The sequence below is a fragment of the Nicotiana attenuata genome, unplaced genomic scaffold (genome assembly GCF_001879085.1).
Source record: "Nicotiana attenuata strain UT unplaced genomic scaffold, NIATTr2, whole genome shotgun sequence".
NCBI lineage: Eukaryota > Viridiplantae > Streptophyta > Magnoliopsida > Solanales > Solanaceae > Nicotiana > Nicotiana attenuata.
Window position 1 is genome coordinate 264521 of NW_017671121.1, and position 16691 is coordinate 281211.

The following is a 16691-nucleotide window of genomic DNA, read 5'->3' on the forward strand; positions in this document are numbered from 1 at the left end:
ACTCATTTTTTATACAACTTGATTGCAGGTATGATATCAAAGTGAGTGGAATAAAAATCCTAGAACATGGTTTCTAATGCACATAGGAGAATGATTGTTAAGGCGAAAGTAACAACAACCTAGAGACAAGATTTCTAGTGTGTGAGTGAACACGCATAAAAAAAATTTAGAGCAAATAACATGATGCACCTATAAGCACGTTTTCTAATGCACACAACAACCTGTAGGCATGGTTTCTAATGCAGATAGATAATCATAACAGTCCTAAGAACAGGATTTCTACCCGATTTCCCCACAAAACATATAAAACAATCCCTCCCATTTTACTAATATCCCCAATATCTATTTTACAAGAGTTATTATTACAGACCCAAAATGAATGAACGAATTACAGAAAAAAACTGCTAAACTGTAGGGAGCCTAGATAGGCCCAAAAGTAATCCTGAAAAACTAGGCCGTCAACCAAATATGCAGTACCCCAACAACTCATAGTATCCAAGAGAGTATTCTGGTGCGTCAAAGTTCCCAAGGGCCTCAGGGACCCCGGGCAATGCTCACACCCTGACTCTCTTTAAAGAGAAACATTCTTTGTGCAGTGTGGAAGGGCCAGCCCTAGTGTGTTAGAGTTCAGAGGAGTCTCATGGTCTCCTAAGCAGTGCTCACACTGTAGGGGCAAGATCCTCGATATTCTAAGAGTAGGAGTGGAAGGTAGTGCTTGAAGGTTAAGAAATAGTTTTAAGAAAACAGTTCAGAACACTGAAAATCATGACAGGGCTAATCAATAAGCAAAAAATCATTGGATTGTATCCAAAATAACTCGGAATTGAGGTCTAAATAAGGCAAATGATAAGTCTGATAGCCAATTAGAGTCAGAACACTGAAAATCCGGCAAGCAACAGGGCAATTAATCACACAAATAAGGTAACACAAGTACATAGAGACTAATTTAAGGTTGGTAAGGTAGTCACCCCACAAATTAAGCTTAATAGGAATAATTAAGGCAGGTAGCATCAATTAGGAGTCCCAAAATAAGGAAAGCAGGCAAAATTACAGTAAATAATCATCTCAGTAAAACAAAACCCTTTCAAACCCTAGTCGGTTTGGTTAATCATTCAATTATTCAAAAATAATGGGCAAATATTGAAGCGAGCAATGAAGCAATCAAATAAACTAAGACTGGAACACAATAAAGAAAAAAATCATTGGAAAAAAGGTTAATCAAATACATAGGAGTTAGAAAAAGATTCGCAAAACAGACGAGGTGAACACCCTAGTTATTAGGAACATAAGGATCAATTAACAGTAAGAAAAGCAGAAAACCTTCAAAGAAAAAAGCTATAGGAACTCAAAACCACTTCAGATCTACAGCAAATAACAAAGAATCAAAACCGTAATTTGGAGGAACATTAAAATTAGTTGATGATAAAGAGAACAAATTTTTTTTTAAAGGAGACTACCGTATAAACTCGAAAACGTTTCAGAGCTACAAGGATCTGAACAGATTCAAAGTTAAGAGATGAGGGTTTTGAGAAAGTGACAGGGATAAAAGAAAAATCTGGTTTGGAACCAGAGATTCGAGCCATATACACAAGATAATAGCACTCACAAACGGAGATGGCCATAGGTGGATTTTAAAATGGTTTCGAACAAAATTTGGGTTGGATCTCTTCGAGATCCCTTCATGAAACCACAAAATTGAAAAACCAGAAGAGGTAAGAGGCCGGTAGGGGCCTCAAATCACCAGGGAACCCCATGAAATGGGTAATGATCGAAGGGTTTGGGGTAGATTTAGGTGACGGCGCTAGGGTTAGGGTTAGTTTCAGAGAGGATCAGAGAAGAAGGGGGATTCAAGGGCGGCTATCTTTGGATAATGGCTAGGGTTATGGGTCGTTTGAGTTAAAAATAGGAAAGGGGGAATGGGGGCCGTTGACCTCAGAGATCAACGGCCAAGATTAGAAGGGGTTTGGGTCGGGTAGAGGTCTTTAGGTTTTGGGTTGGGGTGGTTTGGGCTTAGGCTAAATTAAATTGGGCAAGGGAAGGTCCGATTTTGGGTATAATTAGGGGCTATTTGTTAAATACCTAGTTTACTGAATAAAATAAAATTTAAAATAACTAATTAAATGATACGAAATGATTTTCATGCATGAAGGTGATTGAAAATAATTACTTAATATTATAAAAATATAAAAAGTCATTTTCTGTATAGATATGTAGTTATGCATATATGTGGGCCATTATTGCAAAATATGTAATTATAGTTTTAAAAATGCAAATGTAACTGTAAAATATGCAATTGAAATATTTGAACACCTATATGAGCATAAAATGATGAATTTAGATGATTAAATCATCATAAAGTAATATGAGGGATAATTTTGAACATTTATGTAATTAAAAATGCAGAAATAAATGGATTTAAGGCCTTTAAAAATTATACAAAAATATTAAAAACATTTGTGCATGTTTGTAATTATATGGAAAATATTTTGGAAGTATGCATGCACATTTTAAAATATATTAGGGAAAAATTGGGTATCAACAGCTGCCCCTCTTTACCCGGGATGGATGAAAGAGTTTTTGGGGTAAAGAAATGATGACCGATTTTGACCGAATGGGATGTTTTGAAAAATAGAGGCCGAACCCTGGTCTTTGAGTTGCCTACATATTCCATTTTTTACAGGAATCAAGCCACGTGTAGTTCTGGACCCAACGACAAATGAAGCCGATGGAGTTGTTATTGGAATGGTAGCCAGTTTCAGCAAAGGTTCTTTTATGAAGAGTAATGTCGGATGGAGTTATAAGTATGAGTCTGGAGTGTAACGGATGTATTATAGGGCAGATATCTGAATGTTCACATAGTAAGGTGGGTAACTGATGGGAATCGGTTGTATTGGCAGGGTGAAAATGGTATGAGCGGAAACCGGAGCGAAGGTTTCTCCTACTTGAAGAACGGCTACCTCCTGGATTACCTACAAAACTCAAAATACGATGCGTGCAAGTATACAGATTACTGCGAGAATTTAAACGTGATGCAAATTTCCTTTGGACTATGAAAGATTGTCTTTGGACAGGTTGATGATGTCCTTAGACTATGATGTCCTGGGCCATGAATTGTGAGATAGGAGATTTGCAGGCCATGAAATGACGTTCTCGGGCCATGAGGATGGTGCCTCAGAACCATGACGCCTTTGAATAATGATGCAAAAGTATTGAGAGATCCTCAGGCCATGACATGTGTCTTCAGGCTATGAGGATGATGCCTTCGGACTATGGAGCCTTTGGACAGGTTGGTTATACGTCAGCCCGTGAAATGTAGAGACATGATACCAAAGGTGATAGCGAGACAAAGTTTATTCTTGTGCAGAGTTTGAGGGCAGAGCTTAGCTCGAGGGAAGAAGATATTGCCAAGTTTAGAATAGAGCAACATTTATGCAGAGGGTAACCAAGTTTAATCTTACGAGAAAGCAGTGCTTAGCCTTATGCAAATATGGAGGCAGGGCTTAGCCTCATGCATTATTTGAGACAGGGCTTAGTCTCATGCAAAGAGAACGCAGTGCTTAGCCTTATGCAAGAAGGGAGGCAGGGCTTAGCCTCATGCAGGGTTTGAGACAGGGCTTAGTCTCATGCAAAGAGAAGCAGTGCTTAGCCTTATGCAAGAAGGGAGGCAGGGTTTAGCCTCATCCACGGTTTGAGACAGGGCTTAATCTCATACAAAGAGAAAGCAGTGCTTAGCCTTATGCAAGAAGGGAGGCAGGGCTTAACCTCATGCTAGGTTTGAGACAAGGCTTAGTCTCATGCAAAGAGAAGGCAGTGCTTAGCCTTATGCAAGAAGGGAGGTAGGTCTTAGCCTCATGCAAAATTTGAGACAGGGCTTAGTCTCATGCAAAAAGAAGGCAGTGCTTAGCCTTATGCAAATACGGAGGCAGGGTTTAGCCTCATGCAAGATTTGAGACAGGGTTAGTTTCATGCAAGGGAAGGCAATGGTTAGCCTTATGCAGTGAACAAGTAGTAGATAGGAGTAGAATATTTCTTAGCTGGAGATATATTTGCGTCTGGTGGCCTGACTGGTAGTGATTTCGATATGTGTACATTTGCGAATACTCCTGTTATGTTCACTGTGCCTACATCCAAAGAAGATTTATGTGTTTTGTGGGGGGGGGGGGGGGGAGGTTGGTTCGTGCCTTCGTCTGCTGGCCTTGCTTTGTTCTGCTTTGGGAACTCTGTTCGTGTCACCCTGGGTAACACCTGGCTTCTATAGAAATAAAGTTTTCGAAAATGTGCACTTATTGGTGAAATAGAGTTATTTTATTTTATAGAACCTAGTGATTTTCATTATCAAGTAAATTAGATGAACTAGTGACTGTAACACAATTCAGAGACATTGCAGCTCTCTTGTATTAGAATTTTGAGGGTCCTCCTCAAAATTCTGCCCCAGTTTGGTAAATGATCCCTCGACCGTTTGCGTGCGATGAAACTTGCTGAGCCTGTTTTGGAATTTTGAGAATCCTTCTCAAAATTCTGCCCCAGCTTCTTAACCAATTTCTGACTGTCTGGCATACGATGGCATTGGCTGGACTCGTTCCGGAATTTTAAGGGTCCTCCTCAAAATTCTGCCCCAGTTTCTGGTGCGGGGGGACAATGGAGATTTTATTAAGATATGACCGAACCCACAGGGCTGCCTATGCATCCCCTCTTAAATGGAAATCAGGTCAAGCGTAGTTCAGTTATATTAGACGAATGAATGTAAACAATATTAAACGTAGTATCTCTTGACTGTGTCTGAAATGATTGGTGTTGGCCAAAATTCTCCGTCCATTTCTGCAAGTATGAGTGCTTCTCCTGTTAGCACCATGTGAACCATGTAAGGACCTTGCCAGTTGGGAGAGAATTTCTCTTTGGCTTCATATTGATGCGGGAAGATCTTTTTCAACACCAACTGTCCCGGTGCGAATTGTCTTGGTTTGACCCTTTTGTTGAAAGCTGTGGACATTCTGTTCTGATAAAGCTGACCATGACGTACCATGTTCATTCTTTTCCCGTCTATAAGGGCCAGTTGCTCATAGCGACTCCTTATCCATTCTGCGTCACTGAGTTCGGCTTCCTGTATGATCCTTAAAGAGGGAATTTCTACTTCGGCTGGAATGACAGCTTTGGTACAAAACCAGTAAATAGGGTGTTGCGCCAGTTGACGTGCGAACCGTAGTGCGGTATCGGAATAAGGCAAAGGGTAACTTCTCGTGCCATTGTTTGTGGTTTTCTACCATTTTCCTTAGTATCTTCTTGATGTTCTTGTTCGTGGCTTCTACAACTCCATTCATTTGAGGTCTGTATGCTGTGGAATTTTTGTGCTTGATTTTGAAAGTTTCACACATGGCTTTCATCAAATCACTATTGATATTGGCAGCATTATCGGTGACAATGGACTCGGGAACCCCGAATCAGCAAATAATGTGATCCTTGACAAACTCTGCGACTACTTTCTTGGTTAAGACTTTGTAGGATGTAGCCTCTACCCATTTCGTGAAGTAGTCAATAGCCACTAAAATGAACCGGTGCCCGTTAGAAGCGGTGGGCTCAATTGGACCGATGACATCCATTCCCAGGCAGCAAAGGGCCAAGTTGCATTTGTTACAAGGTCCCTCCGCTTTTGAAGAAGTGACTGGATACCCTCCGCAGAGTGCGTTTCTGAATATGGTTTGCCTGTCTTCGTCAAATATTCTTTGATGTCGTGGAACCAAGGTTTTCCATCCATTTCTTCTTCAACGTGAGCACAGTAAGCCGGCTGGTTATGGATTTTCACCGTGATGGGATCGATGAAATTCTTATCTGTATTGTATCATTGATGACAAAGTGGCCAGTGTGTCTACGAACTCATTTTGAATTATGGGTACATGTTTGAATTCTATCTTTGTGAATCTCTTCATTAACTCCTTCACATGATACAAGTATGGCAGTATCTTGGTGTTCTTCGTAGCCCATTCTCCTTGAACCTGTTTCTGATACCAACACTTCTCCAATGCCCACTCCTTTGAAGTTTGTAGCTCCATCGAAGAACATTCTCCAACCGTTATAAGCTTCAGCAATGTCCTGCCCTACGAAGGACACTTCTTCATCACGGAAATACGTTTTTGGTGGTTCGTATTCTCCGCCCACAGGCTTTTCAGCAAGATGGTCTGCCAATGCTTGCCCTTTGACTGCCTTCTGAGTTACATAGATGATGTCGAACTCACTTAACAGTATCTGCCATTTAGCTGAATTCCCGGTCGGCATTGGCTTCTAAAAGATGTACTTTAGAGGGTCCATCCTGGATATGAGGTATGTGGTATAGGCACATAAGTAATGCCTCAATTTCTGAGCTGTCCAGGTCAAAGCGCAGCAAGTGCGTTTCAGCAGAGAGTATCTTGCTTCATAAGGTGTGAACTTTTTAGTCAAGTAGTATATGGCTTGCTCCTTTCTTCCTGTCTCGTCATGTTGTCCCAAAACACATCCGAAAGCTCCATCCAATACGGACAGATAGAGTAGCGATGGTCTCCCAGGTTCTGGCGGGACTAGGACTGGTGTTGTGGATAGGTATTCCTTGATTTTGTTAAAAGCCTTGTGACAATCCTCGTTCCAACTGGTTTCAGCATCTTTCCTCAACATTTTGAAGATGGGTTCACATATTACTGTGGACTGTGCTATGAAGCGGCTAATGTAGTTGAGGCGTCCTAGGAAGCTCATCACGTCCTTTTTGCTCTTTGGTGGTGGTAACTCTTGGATTGCCTTAACTTTGGATGGGTCCAACTCGATTCCTCGGCGACTGACAATGAATCCCAACAACTTTCCTGCAGGAACCCGAAATGCACATTTCGTGGGGTTCAATTTTAGATTGTACCTCCTTAGCTTGTCAAAGAACTTCCTCAAGTCTGCTATGTGATCTGCAGCCTTCTTGGATTTGATGATGACGTCGTCAACATACACCTCTATTTTCCTTGTGTATCATATCATGGAAGATGGTTGTCATGGCTCTCATGTAAGTAGCTCCGGCATTCTTTAGGCCGAATGGCAATCATTTTGTAGCAGTACATTCCCCACGGTGTGATGAAGGCTGTTTTCTCTGCGTCTTCTTCGTCCATCCAGATCTGGTGATAACCCGCAAAGCAATCTACAAAGGATTGGAGTTCATGCTTGGCGCAGTTGTCGATCAGGATATGTATGTTTGGCAGTGGGAAGTCGTCCTTGGGACTTGCTCTGTTTAAATCCCAATAGTCAACACACACCCTGACTTTCCCATCTTTCTTTGGAACTGGTACAATGTTGGCTAGCCAGGTTGGGTACTCAACTACCCTAAGGACTTTGGCTTTGATCTGCTTAGTGACTTCCTCCTTGATTTTCAGGCTCATATCTGGCTTGAACTTTCTGAGTTTCTGCTTCACTGGCGGATGCATTAGATTAGTAGGCCACTTATGAGGCACTTTGGATGTGCTCAGACCGGTCATGTCGTCATATGACCATGCAAAAATGTCCTCATACTCTTTTAGGAAACGAGTATATTCTTCCTTCTCTGACGGTGATAAGTGAATGCTTATGCGAGTTTGTCTAACGGTTTCAGAATCTCCCAAATTGATTGCTTCGGTTTCGTCCAGGTTGGACTTAGGTTTGTTCTCAAAGTCCTCAACCTCTTTGACAACTTCCTCAGGTATTTCATCCTCTTCTTCTGAGTCACTATCCTTATATTGCGTTGTCTCATTACATGTCAAAATCATCGGTTCATCAAGAAAAGTAATAATAACACTGTAGAAGGAAAATGTGAAACATAATAATGAATAATAAATAGCAATGCATTGATTAAATTTTGAAAATATTCAAAACAGGTACGACTCGATGACTCGAGCAATTATTTCAAAACAAGATGCGTCTTTAAAACAAAATTACTGAAAATATCTTAAATGCCTAGCATGGCTATTAAAACAAATCAGGCTAATTGCCAAGCTACGCAGGAACTCGGCGGGCCCAGGATGGTGTGGCAGTCCAATTCTGGAGAACAGCTCCCTTCTTTACAGTCTGAATGGTGAGGCCTTCTTCCTCCTCCTCCTCAGCTATTGCACTGCATTGTATCATCTATTCTGACTTTTCCTTTGCTTCTAGGATCACTTGGAAGAGGAGGATGTGGAAGACCTTTAGGTATGCTGATGATGCCAGTATGTGCGAACCAACCTTAGGGGATGGGAATAATCAAAATAAAGGAAAAAACAAAAAGGTAAACAAGTCAGTAAGGATTCTAAAAAGTATTTGCAGTATTTAAACACATATTGCAGGAATGTATATTCGCGTCCTAATTTGGGGAACCTCGTTGTGCCCGAGGTAGGCATAGCGACAAGTAGATTTGGAGAGTTTTAATGCTGATAAATGCCTCATTTTATTATTGTAATAAATAAGACGAACCTAAAAATGAATATAAATAAATGAGTCACTAATGGCATTTGCCTTATTAAATTCGAATTCCAAGACGACTCTAGAAAAGAAAATAATCCTAATCTACTCGGTCCTAGAGGGACCTTCTCCAGGCTTGGCCTTCTTGGCCCCATCAATCAGATTTATCAGGTCGCGCATGTCTAGCAGTTTCGGACCATGCCGAACCTGGGGACTTCGTGCCTCATTTTCTGCAAAAACAAATATGGTTAGGCCCTTTCCCGCTCCGAATCCGACTACTTATACAACAATGATTAGCATATTGGCACTTATTTCTCCAAAATTAATGCATATAATCGTGGTTGCGTCCGTTGGGATTATGGAAAACCCGATGGACTTTTGGACAAGGCTTGTCTTAAAGGGTTATTATGTGGACAATATATTAACCCGGCTAGGTTTGACCATGATGCATGTACAATTAATCAAAGTTAGGTTTCTATAGAGGTCTAGACCGGTACCCTCAAGTGGACAACTTGAGAGGGAAAGGCACGGAACCGTCTACTGCACCACTAATCGACTAGTTTTACCGCAAATACGCCTCTCCACATTTAATGAGTGATATATATAGGAAAAGCACAAACACTCATCAAGCGTTGCTATGGGATTGATTACACACGAGTGGAATATGATGTTGAGCATGATTTATGCAACAATAAATAGCACATTATCATGTATTTTCACGTTTGAAAATGATAAATGTGGAATTTAATAATTGAAAGACAATTAAGAAAAAAAACAAAGAGACAATCAGTTTTTGTAGTAAAGAAAATAATAATGCTTAAAAAAACGGCAATTAATTCAGATAAAGGGGGAAGGGGAAGGGTGCACATGTGTTGACAGGATAAAGCATGTTCAAGACCAATTCAGAAAAACAAGTTTGTTATGGTAAGAGCCTAAGAATTCCCCAACAGAGTCGCCATGCTGTCGCGCCCCCTTTTTCTTCGCGGAGTCCGGGTTTCGACATTTATTTGGGACAACTCATTTCCTTTTAGGAATTGGGTATGGATTTTGAAGAGTCGCCACCTATGAATTTAAGGTGCATTAGGGAACCTAAAGCAAATAACTCATAGACCGATTTTCATTACCAGAGATTGGGTAAGGGCTCGAAATAACCTTGAGGGGAAGGTGTTAGGCACCCCTCAAGGTCCATAACGGTGGGTCCCGGCCAAACTCGAATTAGGTGAATTAGTCTTATAAGCAAACAAAGCAATTTAGACAAATAGATATTACGTTTAAAACAAAGGGTAAAAGGGGTCCTAGATTTTTTAGCCTATAGGATCACTTCTGTGCAATACTTGGTAATCGGCCCCATGTTGGGGTGCTACACATAGCATTAGCGCACAAGTCATCATATTGTTTACTACCCGATTACCCTCCCCTTAATGGTTATGTGAGCGATTCTAATTAAACATACTCTATGCGTGCATTACCCGTCCCCTACTTAAGGTCCTGGAGGTATTTAGGACTTCTAGTTAAGATGGATCTAGACTCTCTTATAGTGTTTCAAAGGAGAAAAATCTAAGCGACAAGCAAAACGAATAGGACCGTCAGATAAAGGAATAGTTAAAGGCTCACATTTACCTCCATAAATTAGTAGGCAATTGCACGTCTCAAACGACAGTATTTCAGACACTTTACAAGTACTATAGCAGGATATCTAGGTGAGCACAAAGCAGAACATATGCAACATTTTTATTAAAGCAAGGCAGAAGGTACTTAATCAGTTTGCCTACTGATTTTAGGACTAGCTGAATCTGGGCAATTCACAAACAGTTCAACAAAAGCACAGTTTTATAATTTCAAGATTTTAATCGCCCTACAGGCTTGCCTAGGCGTGGATCAGATATGTCCTATGAACATGATATCTAATAGTTAATTAGAACTGCAAATAACCAGTAAACGATTTTAAGAAGGCGATTTGGTTCATTAGGTCCTATAGGCATGCTGTCTAGGTGCTGAAAATAATCACAAACGTTGAAGAACTAATTTTATATAAATCTGATATCTAGGTGTTGGGATTGCTTTTATACTTATTTCCTATAGGCATGATTGCTACTAAAGAAACTAATTTTTTATACATGTAACGACCCGGCCGGTCGTTTCATGAGTTACCGCTCTGTTTCGCCCATTTCTGCTTCTTTATGCTTTATTTATCTGTGTTATATAGTATCAGGTTAGTCGGTTCAAATTCAGAATGGTTTTGGAAAGGTCTGAGACAGTTAGTCTCTTAAGTTGGTCTTTTAGTCGGAAAAGTCAACCGAAAGTTGACTTGTGGGTAAACAATCTCGGAATTTGGTTTTTATGATTCAGATAGCTTTGGGAGGTAATTTGGGACTTAGGAGCGTGAATCGAAATGTGTTTTGGAGGTCCGGATTAGATTTAGGCTTGAATTGGCAAAATTAGAATTTTGGCATTTTTCGGTTGGTAGCGGAGATTTTGATAGAGGGGTCGGAATGGAATACCGGTAGTTGGAGTAGGTCCATTGTGTCATTTGGGACGTGTGTGCAAAATTTCAGGTCATTCAGACAAGGTTTGATAGACTTTTTGATCGAAATCGGAATTTTGGAATTTTTGGAGTGCTTAGGCTTGAATCCGTGGTTGATTTGATGTTTTGATGTTGTTTTGAGTGTTCCGAAGGTTGAAAAAAGTTTGAATGATATTATGGGATGTGTTGGCATGTTTTGTTGAGGTCCCGGGGACCTCGGGTGAGTTTCGAGTGGTTAAACGGATCAAATTCATGTTTGAAAAGTTGCCGATTTTCTTCAGTTCCGTTGTAGGCATTTTTGTTCTTCGCGATCGCGTAGAATGGTCCGCGATCGCGTAGGCTTAGTCGATCAGAGGTGAGATTTGTTCTACGCGATCGCATAGTTAAGGGCGCGATTGCATTTGGCTGAGAAGTTGTTGTTCGCGAACGCGGGTCAGGGTCGCGTTCGTGTAGAAGGAAAGGAGCTGGTGAGGAGTAGGCAGGTTGTTCTATGCGATCACGTGGGGGAGGCCGCGATCGCGTGAGTTTGTGAAGTCACTGCTTCGTGATCGCGTGGAGGTGTTCGCAATCGCGTCGGGTTAAATGAGGCCAGTCATCATTTCTGCTTCGCGATCGTAGGGCTATTTCCGCGATCGCGGTGAAGGAATTTTAAATTGTTGGGCAGAATGTTTAAAAAGCCATTTTCGCTATTTTTGGCCATAGTTCACCATTTTTGAGCCGGTTTTGGAGCTTCTTGGGGGAGATTGAAGAGGGAATTCAAGAGAACTTCTTTGAGGTAAGATTATTGAACCTAAAACTCGATCCTATGTTGATTCTTACTGGTTTAAACATGAAATTTGTGGAATCTAAAGCCTAAAATTGGGGAGTTTGGGCTTGAAATTGGACACTTTGATTTGAGGATTTGAGGGGTCGTTTGTGGTCGGATTTTGATGTATTTGATATGCATGAACTCGTCAGAGTGTAAGCATTCTAGTTTGGTGATTTTTATCGGAATCCGAGACGTGGGCCCGGGGGTCGGGCTTGGTCAATTTCGGGATTCTTGGTGTGAATTGGTTATTTTCGAGTGGGCTTTGTTCCCTTAGCATAATTTTGATGGTGTGAATCGGTTTTGGGCATTCAGAGGCTGATTCGAAGGGCAAGGTCATTGCGGGCTAGAATTTGGACCGGATCGAGGTAAGTAATGATTGTAAATATTGTCCTGAGGGTATGACACCCCGGATTTCACATCGTTGTGCTATATTGAGGTGACGCACATGCTAGAAGACGAGTGTGGGGTCGTGCACCGTTGGGGATCGTGACTTGGTCCATCCCGTACGACTATTAAGTCGCGTATTTAATTGGAAACTGTTTGTTATTATTATATTTTGGAAAAGTATTACTATGTTTGGGGCTGAATGCCATGTTTGGGCCTTGTGCCGACTGTTTTGGACTCTTAGGGGCTTTTTACTATTATTCCTCACTGTCTTGACTTCATACTTGTACTCAATCATGCTGTATTCTACTGTTTTCATAACTCAGCCGTATTTACTCTATTTTAATATTTTAAATGATATTTTGGACTGAGCATCATGTTTTACTGTTGCCCGAGGGGCTTGAGAGATTTCTGACTTAGTGAGACCGAGGGCCTATGTTGTGAGGATGTTATGGGATCGAGCTGTACGTCGCAGCATGTTACACTGATTTGTGATGTATGAGAGGCAGATGGCCTGATTTGTTATGCCACGAGATGGCTTGTGATAGAGCTTGGGCTGTAGGAGCCCCTCCGGAGTCTGTACACCTCCAGTGAGCGTGGGTACCCACTGTGAGATGTGATATTGCCCGAGGGACTGTTGTTATTTCAGGTTATTGCCCGAAGGGCTGATTACAAGTGATTGTGAGATAGCCCGAGGGGCTGGTTCTATTGATATTTTGCCCGAGGGGCGGTTATGGTACATATTTTGCTCGATGGGCTGTTTTACGTTTCTATACTTTTATTCACCGCTTTCACCACTCGTTTGAAACTATTGAAAAGTGTTTTAAAAATGGTTTTGCTGAACTGAGATGTTTTACGAGTTTTACTGCTTTACTGCATTGTTCTGGACTTATACTGTTTTGCTGTAGCGTTATGCTGTGATTTACATGTTTTCTTACTGCTCAGCTGCCTTATTACTTACTGAGTTGGCGTACTCACATTACTCCCTACACCCTGTGAGCAGATCCAGGAGTCTCGGGTCACACTAGCGAGTGCTGATTTGTCTTCCAGCAGGCTTTCAGAGTTGACTAGGTAGCTGCTTGGCATTCGCAGCCCAGTGCTTCTCCTTCCTATCTTTATTCCGCTTTGTATTTGCTTTGTTTCAGACTATGTTGTCTTTTCATATTTCTAGACGAGTTGTAGTTGCTCATGACTGGTGACACCCTGATGTCGGGCTGTGTTTTGTTTCTGCACTGTTCTATTCTACCTTACATTTTGGGATTTTAGCTTATTAATGACTTTTAAATGACTTATTATAATTATTGGGTTGGTTTTGGGGTTTGTGTCGGCTGGCCTAGTTTCGATAGGTGCCATCACGACCGGGTCCATTTTAGGGTCGTGACAATACAACTTGATTGCAGTATGATATCAAAGTGAGTGAAATAAAAATCCTAGAACATGGTTTCTAATGCACATAGGAGAATGATTGTTAAGTCTGTATTAACAACAACCTAGAGACATGATTTCTAGTGTGGGTGTGAACATGCATAAATAAAATTTAGAGCAAATAATATGATGCACCTATAAGCACATTTTCTAATGCACACAACAACCTGTAGGCATGGTTTCTAATACAGGTAGATAATCATAATAGTCGTAAGAACAGGATTTCTACCCGATTTCCCCACAAAACATATATAACAATCCCTCCCATTTACTAATATCCCCAATATCTGTTTTACAAGAGTTATTATTACAGACCTAAAAATAATGAACGAATTAAAGGAAAAAAAACTGCTAAACTATAGGGAGCCTAGATAGGCCCAAAAGTAAACCTGAAAAACCAGGCATTCAACCAAATATGCAGTACCCCAACAACTCATAGTATCCAAGAGAGTATTCTGGTGCGTCAGAGTTCCCAAGGGCCTCAGGGACCCCGGTAAATGCTCACACCCAGACTCTCTTTAAAGAGAAACAGTGTTTGTGCAGTGTGGAAGGGCCAGCCCCAGTGTGTCAGAGTTCAGAGGAGTCTCATGGACTCCTAAGCAGTGCTCACACTGGAGGGGCAAGATCCAAAATATTCTAAGAGTTGGAGTGGAAGGTAGTGCTTGAAAGTTTAGAAATAGTTTTAAGAAAACAGTTCAGAAGTAAAACAATCCAGAAGTAAAATAGTCAGGAGTAAAACAGTTCAGGAGTGAAAACAGTTCATGAGTAAAAAAAACAGTTAGAAGCATTTTGAAACAAAGGGTCTCAGCAGAAAAATAGTCACAAAGCAAAGGCCCATTGTTACGCCCCGTAGTATTACGTATGCTCTACGGTATTAAGTTACGACGATGTTGCACCCTGAAGTATTGTACGTTAAATTTGTCGTAAGGTAATTGACATCAGTCCAAGTAAAAGATTATTTGGAGATTATAAGGATTATGCTATTTCACAAGCGATTAGTATATTCATGAAGGTGAAAGGGGGGAGCAAGTCAAAGAAAATGAATTTTTGTCCAAGTTTGGCATATTAAGATAAAATACGGCCCGAGCTAAAATACCCGATAATTATGAACTAGTACCATGCAAGGTACCATATGACCACGATAGTATAATATATAAAGTATATGTGAAGTATTTAAAAATAAATAGAATTTTAAGTAATTTGTGATAATTTTTAATTATGCGGGTAATGAATTAACTACCGGGTAACAGGACATAACCCAGTTAACTAATAAGTGGATGAATAATTAATAAACTAACCCCCACACGTGGCAAGGAGCCACAAACTTAGAAAAATAACTAAGTAGTTATAATGCTAGGTGGCTACATAGCAATAACTTAAAGTCTAAGTCTTGGAAAGACTTAGTAAAGTCTCATCCAAAATCTGTGTATTAGCTTCAATTCAATCTTTGGTTTGAAACCAAAACGCTTGGAAAGCAGAATCATTTTCGTTCATTAGTTACTACAAATATTACACAAGCTATACCAAACTCACTTTTCTTTTCTTTCCATAATATGTAGTAAAACTTTCTACTTTCTCTTTATTTTACTTCTATTTTCACAATCATATGTGGAGTACCAAACAAGACATACCATCAAATTCAACCTTTTATTTAATTAACGTATTTCAACAGTTCTTATATGGTGGTGGTTCCTGGTAATTTCCTTCTTACGAACAGTGATAGTGAGCATTCCGTTCTCCAAGGATGACTTCGCATAATCAGACCTAGATAATTCAACTCCTTAGCCAACATTTCGATTAAATTTTCAAAGAGCAGAAACATTTCGTTCAAATTTCAAGCAGAATTTCGTCCATATTTCGCAGAAGCAGATTTGTTCAAATAATTCCGGGAACAGGTATGTTAAGGCACTTCTTCCTTTTGGCATGTTCTAATGTGAAATGAATACGCTATTTCATAATGAATCTAATCCTAGCAATTAAGGTTGTCCATGTTGTTCTTTCTGTACAAAGCTATTCTAAGAAAGTATGTATGATCCGTAAGTCCTAGTGAAGTTCATATTGAGGGTATGTATATCCATAATGTTCTTAAGTCACTCTAAAAGGTTTAGAACGTGATTCCATGAGTCGAGCATGCATTATATATATGTATCTATTTTACTCTACCGAGTCGCGCTATAGTCGGCCGGGTACGGCACCTATTGTGCAACCACTGATCAATTGGGTTTACCGAGCTCCACGTGGCCGGGTATGATTCTACTGAGCCTTATGATGGACGGGTACGTTTTTACCGAGTCCTATTTGAGGTCGGGTCCGATATGATGATGATGATGCCCACAGAGGCGTATGTTTTTAAAAGTTTATGTATATATATGTATTATGCATTTCATGTTAGTAGCCCCTAGAGGCACTCAGATGTTACAGGTTGTATCTCCTCTATCTCTCTTTACATTACTGTTCTTGTTTATGCTTTCCTACCTTACATACTCGGTACTTTATTTGTACTGACGTACCTTTTGCCTGGGGATGCTGCGTTTCATGCCCGCAGGTCCCGATAGACAGGTCGAGAGCACTCCAAGTAGGCTATCAGTTCAGCGAAAGATGTTGGTGCGCTCCATTTGCTTCGGAGTTGCTTGTTTGGTTAGTATGATTTACACGTATATTTTTTGGTATGGCGGGACTCTATCCCGACCTTTATGACATTTATGAACTCTTAGAGGCTTGTAGATATATGTCGTGTACGTGAAAGATCGTACGGCCTTGTCGGCCTATGTTTTGAGTTTATAAAGGATCATATTGGCCTATTAGGCCCATATGTCATGTATATATGATGATGTAATAAGAAAGATACGTTACGTTAGTACTCGGTTGAGTAAGGTACCGGGTGCCTGTCGCGACCCATCGGTTTGGGTCGTGACAAAAGTGGTATCAGAGCAGTTCTGTCCTAGGGAGTCTACAAGCCGTGTCTTGTAGAGTCTTGTTTATGGGTGTGTCGTGCACCACACTTATAAGCAGGAGGCTACAGGGCATTTAAGACTGTCACTCTTTCTTCTTACTCTAGATCGTGTGGTAGAGCTCACATATAAGAATTCAAGTCCCGAGCTTCTATTGTTATTCGTAATAAGATGATGCCTACGTTCA